The sequence below is a fragment of the Ixodes scapularis genome, unplaced genomic scaffold (assembly GCF_016920785.2).
Source record: "Ixodes scapularis isolate PalLabHiFi unplaced genomic scaffold, ASM1692078v2 PGA_scaffold10__122_contigs__length_95168666, whole genome shotgun sequence".
NCBI classification, from domain to species: domain Eukaryota; kingdom Metazoa; phylum Arthropoda; class Arachnida; order Ixodida; family Ixodidae; genus Ixodes; species Ixodes scapularis.
This window is the reverse complement of record NW_024609836.1, coordinates 76759976-76777333: the sequence shown is the minus strand read 5'-3', so window position 1 is coordinate 76777333 and position 17358 is coordinate 76759976. Positions and strand designations below refer to the sequence as shown.

General features: G+C 45.1%; 1 protein-coding gene across 4 annotated transcripts in view; it reads left to right on the top strand.

The window, feature by feature from the left end:
- The window catches only part of LOC8035087 (UTP--glucose-1-phosphate uridylyltransferase), a 59906-nt gene that overhangs the window by 12652 nt on the left and 29896 nt on the right, over nt 1–17358 (top strand). Inside the window, exon 1 of one of the 4 annotated variants that reach the window (XM_040212026.3) lies at nt 6689–6833. The exons of the other annotated variants lie outside the window; for them this stretch is intronic. The gene's annotated coding sequence lies outside the window, so the exon portion shown is untranslated. Of the gene's footprint in view, nt 1–6688; nt 6834–17358 lie in introns of those variants that run through there. 4 annotated transcript variants of the gene reach the window in all.

Genomic DNA, 17358 nt, shown 5'->3' with positions numbered 1-17358 from the left:
GATTCACATGACAAGCAACGCCACTCGCAGCTTTGCCATTTTTTTTTTCGAAGACATTGATTAATTTGAAGGATTACATCGCAATCTGTTGAGGAGATGTCCGCGTGGTGAGACATAAACTTCTACGCTCTACGGATATGATGGGTCATGTAAATCCTTGAAGTACAGGTGAGGCAAAACAAGAATGTGTGACGATCATGCATTTTTCGTGAACACCTTCCAGCGGCGTGGAGAGATCAAAACGATGTTTTACCGAATACCAGAAATGACGACATTCAAGATGGCTGCGCCCTTGTGAAAAGGGTGTTTAGGAGCTCACAATACTAGCAGGCCGGCAATCTTGATGGTGCGGAATGCACGTTGCGAAAGGACTGCAGAAGCTCACCGTTAGCACGCGCTCGGCAGCCGCGCTCACAGATACGTGGTTTCCAAAGAGGAAATAATCGAAAATATGCGAATGAATGAACCGTGCTTGATCGAATGAGTCATTACGAAATTGACGAAAGTCAAAATAAACGGCGAAGCCAGGATTGAAACTCGGGGCCTCCCAAGGTCTTCATTGGCGGCCAGCTGAGCTCGCTGCCGCTGAGCAGGTGTTGGCGGCAAGCTTCCACGACGCTTCCAACACGCACATTGCACACCATCTCGATTGTCTTCTTTGGAAGACCATACTACATAAGAACTCATCCCGAGCATGCACGGGGAGCAGTCGCCTACTACACTCAGGGACAGGTTAAGAGTTCAGGGGAAGTTTTTTTTACATCTTTCCACTTTAGCAGAAAGAACGCTGGAGACGAGGCGACCTCCTCTCCAGCCTCCGCTCTGCGAAAGTGAAAAGAGCTGGGAGGAGCTTCCCCTTTAACCTGTTACCGACGATGACTGTCATGTGGATGATCATCGTGGAACAGCGGTGCGTGCATGGTCCGGTCTACGACGAGTTTAGGGGAAGGATCGGGGAGTCTCGGGTGGCCAAGCCCTACGAGACTCCCCGGCTCAGAACTACACTCGGTTTGAGCTATTTCTGGCATTTCAGAAGTAGTCAAGACCGCGCGTGCACAGTCTTGATCGGCGCTCTAGGTGCGCGAGTGCACGGGTACCCCCACAGCTTTGGCTTCACAGCCAGAAGACATCAACTACAAAGAACAGGTAGATATCTTGATTGGGAGGAATGCACGAGTATACACATTCAACGTCCATTTCACACAGTCAGGATCGCTGTTCTTGGAGTACGATAAATCACAACTAGTTTCCGAGCCTGCCAACGTCCAACAATATATCTTCCCGTGAAAACACCCTATGGTTTGTCCACAATAAATATCTGCGCTCTAAAACGAGCGGGAAAGTCGGCGCTTGCACATGGATCAAACTTTCACCGAATGTGCAGCAAAGTGGTGGCTTTTACCTAGCGAAGCACCCTTCCTGCGAAAAATGCGGACGTGTTCAGAAACGTGCAGGTTAACGATGTTTTTTTGTTTTTTTGTTTCCTAAACATGTGGCGTTATTTTTCGATAGGTGCAGCGAGCAGACGACTGCCGTGACCGTCTGCTCGCTGCGCCGAGCGGGGGAAGTTGTCTTGTCGTTTTGACTCTTTAGCAACTTTGTCACCACCACGGTGATAGAAATACTTACACCGTGGTCACCACCACTACCCCCACCACCACTTTCACTCCACGAGCCGCGTGACCACGACATGTGTCTAATTGATGCAATAGCCCACAGATGGCGGCAGCGGTCCCTTTGCCGAAAACAGACGATAAACGGTGCGTATTTTTTTTTCTTTTTTCATTTTTTTCTTTAGTGTTGGTTGTCACTGCATGATTCTGCTATTATCCCCTATAAAACATAGTGAATGCACACAATATCAATAAAAATTGTAGTTTGTCAGCTTTGTCAAGTTATTGTGGCCGCGACCTTCTCTTGGCTATGTTCACGCCCCTAATAGACCACTGCCCCCATCTGTCGTCTGTTACACCGATCATACGTGTGCTGTTTTTGCCACAATTCAATCTCCTGGCTCCCCCCTTTCTCTTCACCCCAAAGTGAAGTACGGTGACGAACCGGGATGCTTCTGTTATCGGCGGCTAATCTAATCAATCAAGCGCGAAGGTGTGCGCCATGACCTTGCGCTCTTTTTAGGCCGCTTTAAATGGGTGCATGCGTCTTTTGGCGTTTGAATGCGCCGTGACTTGCTCAAACGAACGAGACCTTGAATCTACCTAAAGCGCTTTATATCTATAATGTCGGTGGCGCCGCACGTACGGGACGGTAGAAAGGGGAACATGCCGTCGAACTCGACCTGGGGCCCTAATCTGGACACTTGGCGAAAAAGTCGGCGAGAAATCTCTCGGCTGTGATTGGCCGACGCCGCACTTGACCTTGGCGCCGGCCAATCATAGCCGTCAGATTTCTCGCCGTCTTTCTCGCCAAGTGTCCAGATTATGGCCCCTGTGCGCCGCCGCGCCGCGCCGCCGCCGCACAATAAATCCGGCGCGCCGCCGGCACCGCCATCTTTTTTTTTTTTTTTTTTTTTGAGGGGGGGGGGGGTATTGTTTTTTTCTGCTTCTGTATGAGTTTTACCTACTACATTATGTATAAAAAATTAATAGATACACTTGTGTCTGTATGCTTTTTCCCTTTCATTTTTACTCCTGTAAATATATCAATAAATGTAGAAGTTCCATAGAAAACGGGGACACGGAACGATAAAAAGCGAACAAAACAATGAGTCTCAAACACAGTTTGTAGTTTATTTGAACAACGAACGTTGTACATATACCTCAAGACCCTCACCACCAAAAAAGAAACACCTCCTCTTCACTAGGTCACCAAAAGCCGGATACTCAGACAGAACCCCATATGATTCATGATTCAGACATATCTAAATGATTCAAACAAACCAGCCACCCTGATAACCTCGCTTGAGGGCTGACCAGCCACATGCGATAACGGCAACTCCAGCTCCAGCACAGCCCTTACAATTCTTAGAAAACCCACAAAACAACACATTATAGAGACACGAAAACCGCTTCGTATCACTGTCCATTGCCAAGGACGGTGTGCTTACACAATTACCAGAGGTCAAAATACGGATGGTCTCCCTCAGAACTCTCCTACCATTGCTGATTGTTGGGCGAGTGTGTATTGTGCGTGACAAAACATGATTGCGCTTTAAAGCGCTAACTTTCACCTGATTTAATCCCTCAGCGTAGATACACACTGCGTCACCGCACCAGAACTCAACCAATCCGTGGCCCCGCCGCGGACCGCAAATACACTCTCTTTTTCTGCAAAGTCAATTGAAACCACGCATGACTGCATACAGGTGCAAACCATTATTTGCTTCTTCCACTGTTCTCGCTAGGCACAAAGATAAGACTGTTAGAGAGATAATTGAGGCGGACGCCATCAATAGTTCCGGCACGTGTTGTACACGTGTTTGTTTCTGGCACCCCTGAGGACCACCCGAAAAGGAGGTTAACCTTTCTAATTTGTGCTGAGCTTTGAAAACTAAATTTACATCGAACCTCTCTGCCACTGATTTAAAGTTATCAGAGATTTCAAGACACACGCACAACATTCTTTACAACCGGTTTTTTCCACAGGAGCCGGATTAAACGTTCCTGACACCTTGAGCACAACTCTAACAATCACATCCTGGTGTAATTGTTAAAATGGTTGTGAATGAAAATTGAGCTTGGCAGAAGGTCTTGTCGGTTTTTATCCAGAAATGCCTTACAGGAGGGGAGCAAGAGTCCCTTGTCACTCAAAAACTCTGAGCAATTGATTGAAATATTGAATCCGCATCATGGGAGAAGGTGCGATGTGACAACTGTAGACATCAAGGACTTATATTACTCTGTGGATAAGTCGGAGCTGTTAATAAGGGTCAGGAGGTGGTGTGATGATAATCTTGTGAAGTTGCAGTCTGCCACTGGGATTGATGTACAGGGTGTCACAAAAGAAAATTTACACGGTCTTTTTTACCGCAAAAATAAACTAGGCATCGCCGAACGCTCATTCTCCGCCCAAAGGTAGAGCTAGAGGTCACAACCATATGCCAAAGTTTCAGCCCGATCCGATAACTTAATCAAAAGTTATAAGTGGTTTTCTGAAAATTTCAATGGGAAAATGGCGGCCGACGGAGTTCTCAAACACATGGGGCTCTATGGCACCAGAAACCGAAAACAGGCAAAAATGGGCTCCATTTTCCCATTGAACTTTTCAGAAAATTACTTATAACTTTTGATTAAGTTATCGGATCGTGCTGAAACTTTGGCATCTGGTTGTGACCTCTAGCTCGACCTTTGGGCGGAGAATAAGCGTTCGGCGATGCCTAGTTTATTTTTGAGGTAAAAAAGACCGTGTAAATTTTCTTTTGTGACACCCTGTAGATAGTTTTATCAGCATTCGATCTGGAGTTTCATTTAGAGTCCACTGCCGTAGACCTTGATGGTTCTCTTTTTATTCAAAAACAAGGTGTCTGTATCGGGTCGTGAATTGCTCCAGTGTTGTCCGAGATTTTTTTTTTTTTAAACGAGACTTATGTTCACGTTGACACGGTTGTACGGGCCTTGTCGAATGGACCGCACAACCCTGCCATCGCAACAGTCGAATTAAGTACTTATAGACCTACTGTTGCACACGGAAAAGGGCCCGTGCTGGAGGTACGGCAAGGAATCAGCCAAGCCTCTGTTGGCTGCTGACAGCTGTCACTTGAGTTAAGAGTGGTGTAATTGCGTCTGCGATGGATAACGCCTGTAAAGAATCCCGCATGCTTTGGGTTGGTGAGGCAGTTGAGTTGCAAAAGATGCGTCGTTTGGAAGCGGGCCATCACCACGATGTAATTGTTTGAGTTGTGCTCAAGGTGCCGGCTCCTGTGGAAAAACCGGTTGTGAAGAATGTTGTGTGTGCCTTAAGCATGGAACCTCTCATAACTTTATATCAGTGGCAAATAGGTTCGGCGTAAATTTAGCTTTCAAAGCTCAGCACAAACTAGAAAAATTAACCCCCTTTCTGGTGGTCCTCAGGGGTGCCAGAAAAAAAGCATTAGAACCCAGATGTAACTTTTCAGGCAGGAGTGATGAACGGGACCTTCTCATTTCGTGGAATTACGTATCGCAGACAACTTTTCATGGGCACACGTTTCACGGATACACGTTTTGTCAACACGATCGTTTCATCGACACTCGTTAAGCGAATCGCACGCTGTAGGAGTGTAGGGACATCTCGTCACGCGTGTATCATATTATATATAGTAAAGGTTGTGACGGAGTTGCCTGTTATCGCATGCGGCTGGTCAGTCATCAAGCGAGGTCGTCAGCGTGGCTGGTTGGCGTGACCATGGATCATTTGGATCTGTCTGAGTGTCCGGTTTTCAATGACCTGCACTCTAAAAAAAGGGTGTATTCTTACACCCTTTGTCCCGTATAAGACACCCCGAAACTTCAGTTCGACGTGCAGCTCAATGACGTCGATCTGACAGTACTAACTTTCACGAGAGGCTTGATAGCCTTGATAGCCATGTGGTACAACTTATTAAAATAGCTGTACGTCCTACTGACTAAAAAAAAAACAAAAAAAAACGCTTTTTTTTTGTTGTTTTACTGCAAAACCTTAGTGTTTACTTTCTGTGGTCTTCGATACATACTTTAACTATTTAATACTTTATTGGCACCATTATCAAGCCCCTCGTAAAATGTTTGGCCGTCTGTTTGACTATAGTGTGTTCTACGTCGAACTGAAGTTTTGGGGTGCATTATATGGGACAAAAGGGTGTAAGACGATACCCTTTTTTTTTAGAGTGAAGTGTTTCTTTTTTGGTGGTGAGGGTCTTGAGGTATATATAAGAGCGTTCGTTGTTCAAATAAACTATACCTGTTTTCTCAAGAAAAAAAAAAAAAAAAGAAAGGTTTGAGCATTGTTCGACGCGACGCGAAGTCTTACGAGATTTGGTTGTCGGAGAAAAATGCGATGATTTTGCCGCTGGAACGTGTACGTCATGATAATAGTAAAGGTGGAAATCATTAATGGTTCGCGAGGAGTCGAACTTTTTTTTACTAGGGTTCTTGACGTGAAAACGGGTATAAAGCTGTGTTTGAGACTTGTCTTGTCCGTTATTTTGATCGTTCCGTGTCTCTGGTTACAAGTTCTTCACGAGCTCGCCTGTGTTATAACGGGTTGAACGGTTTTGTAGACTGCAAAACGATTTAATAAAAACTTTGTAAAATAATTTGATACGAGAGGGCTTTATTCGCGTCCGTATTCGTTCCTGTCACATCGTGTTTCTAGGGGTCCTCCTTTCTCATTCACATGCCTGGATCCAGCATCGGGAGTCGAAGTCGAGCTCCCATCCGATCGAGGCGGGGAGGCTCTTCTTACGAGTCTTTGCCGCCAGCGTATTCGCTTACACTCCCGAGCTCAAAATGTTTCCGTCCTCGATTTTTTTTTTTTTTTTTCTTTTTAATGTTGTGATTTTTTGTTATGCGTCTAGCCATCGTGGAGGGCGGCGTCGGCGTGAAACGCGTGTAATCGGAGGATCTGCCTCGGCGAGTTGGTTGAAATCGATGTCAATCACTGCAAGTTGTTCGGGGGAAAAAGAAAAAAAAAAAAAAAAGAGCTGTTGCGCGGCAGCTTGGCGGCATGCAATCCGGTGTGCCTTGCGGGGTAAACCCGGAAATGGTGTAGGTTTGCTTGTCCACGTTGGTGATGACTTAAGTGACAACGTACGGTCCGTGGAAAAGCGGGCCAAGGCCGTTCGTGTACCATACCCTGTCCCTGACGCTGTATGGAGCTGGTCGGTGTTTTGCAGCGTAGGAACGCGTCATGCCGTGAAGGTAAGGGAGGTTCGCGTTTGCAGCGTCGCAGTTTGCGTGGACGTCGCCGACCTCGTCGGGAAGCGGGGAAAATTTCATTGGTCGACGTGAGACAAAGTCGAACAGGAGTTCGAACGGTGATGTCTGGAGTCCGGCTGCTGGTTCACTTGAAAGCTGGTTGCCCGGAGATAGTCGCTCCAATGGTCGATGTCGCCGTTGACGTTCTTTCGCGCAGACATGGAAGGATTTTTCCGTTGGTGCGTTCGACAAAGATAGCTTCGGGAGCATAAGGTACTGTTAGCATGTTCTGAATGTGCCTGTCAATGAAGTACCGCGAAGCCGAACGTGAGGTTAGGACCCTGCCGTTGTCGGTGATGACGGCTTGCGGCACACCGAATGAGAGTACGAGTTCTAGAAATCGAAGGACGTGCTCGGTCGACTTGTCAGGCACGGGGCGCGCGACAAGCGCGTGGTGAGGTCGAACGCAATCTCTGATCGGCGCACAGGTCTAGAGCCTACATACTCTAGGCTCCCTACCCCTAATTAGAGTTCCTCGATATGCCCCCCGAAGGGGGAGCAGAGTTGCGCATTTGTTTTCCCCGCGCCGCCACGCCGCTATTCGCCGAGACCCATCACATGAGGAGCAAAGCATCCGGCGCCGTGCAAGAAAGCCACCTTTCCCTCCGCCGACGTTTCTCGCATGCCGGCGGCGTATGTTTCCCTGCCTTCCGCCTCCTTTTCCTGCTCTCCTGTTTTCCATGCGCGGCGCCGCGCGCGGCGCCGCTATTCGCCAAATTTAGTCACGTGAGGAGCAAAGCATCTAGGGCGCGCGGAAAAGCCGGCGCTACGGCCACCCGCCGAGGCTGAATGCGCAACTCAGCTACCTACCCCCCTAATGGACCACTGCCCCCATCTGTCGTCTGTTATACCAATCAGACCTGTGATGTTTCTGCCACAATGCAATCTCCTGGCTCCCCCCCCCCCCTTTTTCTCTTCACCCCAAAGTAAACAAACAGCATTTTTTTTTTTTTTTGTGAAGTACGGTGACGGACCGCGATGCGTCTGTTATCGGCGGCTAATATAATCAATCAGGCGCGAAGGAGTGCGCCATGACCTTGTGCTTTTTTCAGGCCGTTTTGAATGTCTTCTAGCGTTTGAATGCGCCGTGACGTGCTCAAACGAACGAGCCCGTGAATCTACCTAAAGCGCTTTAAATCTATCATGTCGGTGGCGGCGCACGTACAGGACGGAGGAAAGGGGAACATGTCGTCGAACTCAGTGGCCGAACCCTACCTCGTTGGTCGAACCCACTGATCTCTATGACAATTGCTGGATCGCGTTTGCCCGCTCCGCGAATGCGGTCACTGGCGGCCATCTTTAGGTAGAGTTATATCACCTCTAGCCAATGTAAGCTGCTGCAGCCGCTATCATCCATCCATGTCAGATAGCGTTTTGGCAGGTGGGTTGGCAGGCTGCGGTCAAAATAGCGTGGGTGATATTGCGTGCTTGATTAAAATTATTTGACGAAACATGTTTTTGAAACCCGGCGTGAACAGTAGTCCGGTTTTTGAGGACCTGCTAAAAGTTTCACAAAATCGCAGCACCAAGAGAAAAGCAGCACAGCACGTATCGAAAGTCGCATCGAAAGAAGCATCGAAAGCAGACGACGGTACGGAGTCTGCTTTTGATGCGAGCTGCGCTGCTTTCCCCCGGTGCTGCGCTTTCGTAGAACTTTTGCCGGGTCCTCAAAGATGAGGCTACCGTTCACGCCTGGTTTCAAGAATCTGCTTTGTCGAACAACTTCAATCAAGCACGAAATGTCACCCACGGTACAGTGTACTAGATCTACGGCTATTTTATGGCAGCCTGCCGCCATTGCGCTGTCCGCCATATTACTATGATGGCTAGAGATGATATAACTCTACCTAAAGATGGCCGCCAGTGACCGCATTCCGGTCCATAGGAGGAGCTGGTCAAACGCGATCCAGCAAATAGACATAGAGATCAGTGGCAGAGCCATATATGTGGAGAGTTTGGTCAATGGGAGGCGCGGGCTGAGCCAGGGCGTGCGGCAGATTCGGAAAGAGGGCTTGGCATGCTCTCTTGACCAACCAGAAGCCGAAAACAATCCCCTAGCGGTGGTAGCGAAAAACAGTTCTGATCAAAGGTCTATGTTCGTAAATGGTTTTAATAATCGCGTAAGAGTGAAGTGTAGTAACTCTTCGTGGTTGAAAATAGGATGCACGTGGTTTTTTTGATCATTATCATGTAGAAAGATGTAAGAAACGAATGCGCCGCTCAACTCTGTTTTGCTCGGACAGAGTGTGACCGCTCGGACGGCAGATTCCCGGCCCTTGGCGTTTGGCGTACGGATTATGTCGATCGTTCCGCTAGTCGCACTCTTCCACCATCATTTTGGATGAGCGTGATTGAAACATCACGTGTACCATATTTTCAGCCATCGAGAGTTACTCCAATGCAGTTATCAGGTTTGTTTCTCGCGACCACCGCCAGGGTATTATTTCCGGGTTCTGGTTGGTCACATTCGAATTTCTGAAGACGCCCTGGAACACGCCCAGCCCGCTTTCGGCCAATGGCGCCTCCTCATTTGTCTCCTATACTTCCCAACGAATGGCCAAACTCTCTACATATACGGCTCTGATCAGTGGTCGAACCGGTCGAACTCATCAGCCTCTGGACAAAAAGCGAGTTGCGCTGCGCGAACACGGATGGCGCCACCGTCAAGGTGTACAGCAGCGCTCGTGTGGTGAAAAACGCTCATTACTAAAAAAAAACAACAACAAAAGAACAGTAATTAATTAAACTTTGCTTAGCTCTGTTTTTAACTATTTCACTAAATACAAATTATGTATTCTTAAATACATTACATAATTTCTTTTTAAAGGGCCCCTGAAAAGAAAAAAAAAATGTTTATAAACAATCTGGTTGGGACTAGAGCACTATATAGCTCCTTCGGAGCAGAGTAGCGCAATCTAGAACGCCGTCTCTCGGCGACTAGCGGCGAACGCCCGGAGGTTCCAACTGCGGTCAGAAATGCATGGAGAACGTGAGAAAATCGTTGTTTCTTCAGTTTTGTGGGGATGTGCGGAATGGAAATCATTTTTGACATAATAATGAAACATTTTAGAATAATATGCGATAAGTTTTGTCCCATACAAGGACGTAACTTTTTTTAAAAAATTGCCTGAGCGGCATCATGCAGCAGACGACACGGCGACGTCACACCATTCACGTGACCCGCTCCGGCCAACCCGAAAAGCCCATCTCCGCTGCGAGCAAAAATCGTCTGCTTCAAACGCCATTGCCTTGGAAATTGCCTTCTCAAAATTTGCACACGCATCCGATATTATTAAAATTTTGATAAAGTGTTTAGTGCTTTACTAACTTCACGACAGACTAGTTTTGAAAAGTGTGAACTCGCCGTTCATTTTTTAATCAGCCGTGTTGTATCGATCTCCATGTATTCTCCCATAGGGCGGGCCGCCTCTTGGAACCCTGAGTACCACGTGACTCGCGCCGAGCCGCTCTGTCGGCCATCTTGTCGGCAAAACACGAGGTTCAAAGGATTGCGCTACTCTGCTCCGTAGGAGCTATATAGTGCTCTAGTTGGGACAAGCATGCAAAAAAAATTAATTTTATACAAAATTTTTTTTTTTTTTCGCATAAGTTTTTTTTTTTTTTTTTGCATAAAAAAATTTTTTAGAGCAATACTGACGGCGTGAGACGCGATTTAGTTGGTAGTCACCTCCTTTCCACTTGTATTTTCTATCTGCATTTCGGGTGTGTGGAGGAGAGGTGGATCGGCTTGGCCATCACAGAGCCATATATGTAGAGAGTTTGGTCAATGGGAGGCGCGGGCAGAGCCAGGGCGTGCGTCTGACTCGGAGAGAGAGCTTGGCATGCTCTCTTGACCAACCAGAAGCCAAAAAGAATCCCCTAGCGGTGGTAGCGAGAAACAGTTCTGATCAAAGCTCTATGTTCGTATATGGTTTTAATAAGCGCGTAAGAGTGAAGTGTAGTAACTCTTCGTGGTTGAATATAGGGTGCACGTGTTGTTTTCATCATGATCATGCAGAAAGATGTAAGAAACAAATGCGCCGCTCAACTCTGTTTTGCGCGGACAGTGTGGCCGCTCGGACGACAGATTCCCGGCCCTCGGCGCTTGGCGTACGGATTATGTCGATCGTTCCGCAAGTCGCACTCTTCCACCATCATTTTGGATGAGCGTGATTGAAACATCACGTGTACCATATTTTCAGCCATAGAGAGTTACTTCAATGCAGTTATCAGGTTTGTTTCTCGCAACCACCGCCAGGGTATTATTTCCGGCTTCTGGTTGGTCATATTCGAATTTCTGAAGACGCCCTGGAACACGCCCAGCCCGCTTTCAACCAATGGCGCCTCCGCATTTGTCTCCTATACTTCCCAACGAATGGCCAAACTCTCTACATATACGGCTCTGGGCCATCACGTCGAGGTGGAGAGAGTGTATGACCGTCTCATTGAGGGGGAAAGAGCGAATGACCATTCCGTGACGTCATGGACTTTGCGCACAGAATTTAAATCTTGCGTAAAATTAATTTTTCAACACACGTGACCCAACCAGACTGTTTAAAAAAAAAACACCTTTTTTCTTTTCAGGGGCCCTCTAAATTTGTGTCAACATCACACACCCTAGACATTGTCTTTTTCTGTTTTTTGCGCGTCTAAAACGGAACCGCTGCCTGTGCGCATGCACGCCTGCGCTCTGCGCTTTCCAAAACTGGTGCACCTTTGCGGTGGCGTCTGTGCGTCTCCTCGCTGCTTTCACTCGCCTTCGGTGCGTCGAGCGCCGACGCGTCAATCATCGTACTGCGTGAGCCTCATAATTTCGGGAGAGAGTGAAGTTTTTCGTGTGTTTGAACTACCTCATTCGTGCGGTTACGCAAACGGGTGTGCAAGCAGCGTCTGGGACAAGAAGCACCCATTCACTCGGATCCCAACTGATGGCGGTGAGTTTGAAAGTTTCCACCCCAATTGAAACTTTTCCTAAGCTGATCTTCCAGCCACAAATTGTACCATTTGTGGGTTATGTACTTTTTGAGGTAATTAGATATATCGTTTCATTTTTGAGCTTCACAAAATGCCACCGTGATTTCATTACGCTGCACACATTTCAGCAAGCTTTTTAAAAATGGATGAAGACCATCCTGCAAATATTTTACGATCCGTTGGCGCAATCTCACCTCCTCTACCTCTCGTCGATGTCGTGCACAACGATGTAAATCCTCGTCAAGTGAATTGTAGTTTATATATCAATATTGTTCTGCCAGTTTTATATTTCACAGAGTGCATATCCTATAATATCTGCCTGTTTTTAAAAAGATGTACCTCACATAGATGTACATGATGATCGAAAACCTGAAACTGTGGTTTGAAAAACGAAAAATCGTGAAGTAGAAAAAAAAAGGGACAGACAACATCTTCTTTATTTTTTTTTTGAGACGTCTGTCCCTTTTTCTTTCTACTTCATGATTTTCCGTTTTTCAAACCACAGTCTCAGGTTTTCAATCATCATGTATAACTTACACCACCTCGCCTGCACTTTAACCGTTTTTTCACATAGATGCTTTGATAGTCCTGCAACTGGTTTATCATGTTTTATTTCTTTCGGAAATAAATAGAGAGCTGGGTAGTAAAATAACTTCATTTCGAAAGACATTTTTAAATGCACGAATGATTTACGCATAGAAGGGCAGAGCACAGACAGCAGAGCTTTCGTGAGATGTGCTGTCTGTCCTTCTATGTATTTCCGATTACCATGAACCAACTCGCCCACGTCACGACCACACCTACCAATACACTCCCTTCAAAACAATCAAAACTCACGTTAGGCTTCTTTCTTTTTTTTTTTTGTTTCACACAAAATAGCAGCATTTGCATTATGTTTTCCTTTTATGTATCCATACAGGTTCTCAAGGCATGGAAATCACTCCAACAAACTTACCGACAGGGAACCCCAATAAACAAAAGGTAGTATCTATATTCACTTTTTTCTGAAGTGCACTTGATTGTCGGCCAACCTATCAATCTGAATATGTAACCATCAGCATGCTAGGTTCTGCCATTGTGACCTATGCAGTCTAATCTACAGTCAACTGTAATGTCAAACGAAAATAGCTTGGGCAAAGAGGGTGATAACCAAAACAAAAAGATAGTCTCAAGCTTAGGAGCAGCCGGGATGTTTCATAGCCCTGTTTCTCTTCTGCAAATGTGTGCGTTGCAACAAAACAAACTAATGTGTTCTTACATTGTCCTGTACAGATCCTGAGAGGATAGAAAACGCATATACAGCAAAAATGAGAAAGAACAATGAAGTGGCTGGTCCATTTCTTGGGCATCATGGGAACTCGGTGGCCACACCAAGAAAACCTGGTTCAACTTGACGGCACAAGCGACAGGTGTCGGAAGCTCATCAAGAGGCCAAGAGAAATGAGAAATACCAAAGTGATCTACGACAGTAAGGTATACACTTGAAAGGTTTGGCTTAGTTCTGTTAGCAAGTAAGGAATAAGTTTGCCCGAGTAACAATGCATTGTGTTAACTTTTTATTTTCATGGACCAGTCAGAGTGACATGAGCTTTCAGCTGGGCTTGAAATCTTTCGGCTGTGCTTTTCGAGAGACAATGTTGTTCACATGTCAGCTCGTTTCGTTTCTCCTGGCATGATTTTTATAAAGCAAGGTCATAGACTAACAGAAGCCCCTGAGCATCCACTTTGTTCAGACAAGCTCTTAGCTTGCTGGTGGCCAACAACTTTTAGGCAGTTTTTTTGGGGGGAAGATCTGTTGCCTTGAACCAGTAATAACAGGACCTTTGGCAGCTAGAATTAAAACTACTTGGAGAGTTTCACTTTTTGAGATGTCACGTTTTGCTGAGCAATATCTGACACACTGATATTTGCTTTAGTGTTTTATTACACAGGTTGAACAATTGATGTTTTATCGTAATATACATTCCAGTTGGTATTTGAGATTCCACAACCAATAACCATTTAAATATATTTTTAGACATGTCTCACTGATAGGGCTCTTTGCATACAATACTCCGCCAGGGCTACATATTCACTTCACCCTGGGTTTGCTTTTATGTAAAACATATCAGAAATTATAATTATTGTGTTTTACAATATTGTTAATATGGACATCTCCATTCCCCAAAATAATTGTCCATAATGTTGGTCATCCATAATCATGAATCAATACCAAGATTACAAGTAATAAACAATGAAAGCGGTATGTTGTTCATTTTTGTCATCTGCAACCATGATAGGGAAAAGAGGGCAAGTGACTCAGGGTGGAAACCCAGGTGAAAATGTTTACCATTGTCGTGCCCAGGTCTTATCTGACAATAGGGAAGCTCTGGGTGAATTCTCTAACTGAAGAGCTTCAAGCTTTTTTTTCTCCCTTTTTTGCATTTGTAGTATGTCTTTACAAAGACCACAATAAAAAGGGAACAACATATATTTACCCATTTCGTTCCCAAACTAGCTGTCCATAGTCTGTACTCCGGCTGTCTGTATTTAACGTAACAAGTTAGAATTGTATGGGTACACATTAATCCCCGAAAATATGGGCAATATAGCGGTGTGACCAAAAGGATGGACCAAATCAACGAGACATGGCTGTAGTGTGTTTTTAAATCATGAAGACGTATGTTCTTGCGCCATAGTTGCATCTGAGTCCAAGAAACTTTAAACAGTCACTTGATGAACCATCCTAAGCAGAAGTATTTGGTGCCCGCCGATAGCCTTTAGAAGTGAAAAAGCACTATGTCGTGTTTGCGCTAATCGTTTCGCGCATTGTATCTTCACTGTGGAACCTTTTGCTAACGTAAACACTGCGTGCATTCTTATTTCTTTCCGCATTGCAACACCTGTTTAAAGTGGCAGCATAGATTATTTTTCTTTGTCATGCAAATGATTGAATAAATGCGTCAACAAGCGCGAAAGATGCTGCACTGTTTTGATTCCCTGGAAGGTGCTGACAATAGTTGTCAACTGCTCGACGCAAAGTAGGCAAGCAGAACGTGCAAATCTTTGCCATAACAAGTGCTATGTCACGCGCAAACCGCAAATTTTCAAACGAAATCTACCGTGGGAGCGACACCGCCGGTACCGTGGCAGGGAGCAGCAGCAGGGCACGGTGGAGGGCCTGCACCATGTATAATTTTGAGCGGCTTCGTCTTCGCAAATGGCTAGGAAGCCGCTCAACCCAGTTCGACGGCGTCAGGAGTCATACTTAAAACGTTAGCACGTACTCCATTTTATGCACATGGTTTTTGCTTCATATTTTAGTTTCGCAATGTATCGCTAGGGCAATGAATGGCCGATTCGTTGCAGCAATGAGCGACTCCGACCACAAAAGCACTGCTGAGCGCCCAGTCTACCCAGAAATGACTTTATTCGGTCTATGGCAGTAACCGGGCACTGACGTCATAGTCCTGCATGTATACGGCTTCCTTTTAGCACAGAACGCTCGATCGTCACGCTTCACCTTGACGTCGTTGTTTGGCGTGACACCGTGACGTCACGTGATATGACAAGGTTGCACGATGACACCCAAAGTTAGTGTCAAGTCACGTGACCTCACAATGTCACGTGACGTCACATGCATACGCAGCACATACCTTGCGTCTCCGTGTTTATCAAGTATATACACTTTTGCAAGTCCGGCCTTAGGATCGCCGCCACCTTGCCCAGTTGGGCTGCGCTCAGACGCGTCATAATGCGATTACGAAGCCGAGCAAGGCCTCGTAATTGAATTATGATGCGTCCAGGCGCACCCCAAAGAAGCAAGATAAGGCTTCCTAATTGGATTACGACACATCCAAGCGCACCCCAATTGAGCAAGAATGCGGCGCCCTGAGGCCGGACTTGCAAACATGTATATTCTACGTGCATAATTTTTTTTAATATGGAATATCTTCATTTTGTCCGCGTATTATCGTTAAATAAGTCGGGACTATGTACAACGTTTAATCAAGAAGTGTACCGGTTTTCTTTTCATAGCTGAGTACTCATTCTCAGTTCAAATGTAGCACTGGCTTCAGCAGTTGCCGTTATCTTGTTCACAAGTTACAAGTGGTTTTCTGAAAATTTCAACAGCAAGATTAGAACTCTGTCAGCCGCCATTTCCACATAGAAAATTTCAGAAAATCGACTGTAACCTTCGAATAAAATAATGGTTAGTGCTGAAACTTTGGCGTCTTTTTCGGATCCCTAGCGTTACATATGGACAGAGGATGAGTGTTTGGCAATGCACAATTTATTGACATGAAAGTGGAACAAAATAGGTCTGCAAATGTTTTTTTTTTTTTTTCTATTACTTCGCAATAAACTTTTTATGCTGTGTTGCTATTTTGTGGAAGCCATGTCTCCATCTGTGTGCAACTAATCTTTGTCACTTTTTCTGGTAGAAGTATAACTAAGGTATCCAATAAGGGGTCTAAATATGTTGATTAAGGCTATTTTTTTTTAAGGCATCCAGCATTTCATGTAGACAAAGGTTTAAAAAGATAGAAGCTTATAACCTGTCCCACAGTTTTCATTTATATATGTTATTGATTCTATTGACCTTCCAGTTTACTGAAGTATGAAAATTTTTTTTAAATTTTATTATTAGATTTGTTTTTATCTTGTCCATTATCTTGGCAAACAAAATCTTTATTAGCCAAACTTATAAAGTTACGTAATTTTCCAATTTATTGAAGTTTGATTATTTTCTGATTTTGATGTTTGAATCTGTCTTAATCTTTCCCATAATCTCGTCAAACGAAATATTCAACAGTGTCCAAACTAATGAATGTCCCTCATATCAAATTCGAGTGCATATTTGAATTCAGGACATAGAGAGTTCAATTTCAACTGAGTCACTAATACAAAATAAAAGAAAGCTTCAGGAATACTGTTTTCCCTTTAGCGATGAAACTGTGGCAAGGTTCGTAGCTCCGACAACCTGTCTGCAGCTGCATCAGGCTCTTGATGAGGGCAGCGGAAGCGCAACCTTTCCCCCTCTCCCTCAAGGTCGATCATATGCCACCCCGGCTGGCTCAGCTATTTCTGGATGCTGAGGCTCTTTCGGGGCATCCGGCGGGGCAGAAAAATTGTAAAGAAAATCCCCAACAGCTGTGTTTTATTTTAAAATGATGGTTTGTGATAATTTTGTATTTTTTGCGTTTTCGTCGTTTTTACTTTTTGTGAGTTGTACAGTGCCCCACTCTTCTCTGGAATGCCTTTGGTCCCTGAGAGAAAAATAATAATAATAGTAATAATAATAATCTTTATTTAAAGTACCCCAGAACAAATGCAATCGTCTTTTAATTGATGCACGTCCGCAAGAACACTAAGTAAGAAACAGAAATATATGCATTCATACTCTAGACATACTAATGCAAAAATAACTCAAAGAAATGGTAGTTTGTAACAAGTGGAACACAGGCCAATACGCAGGTGTAAAATAATGATAAAATAGATGAAATAAAATAAA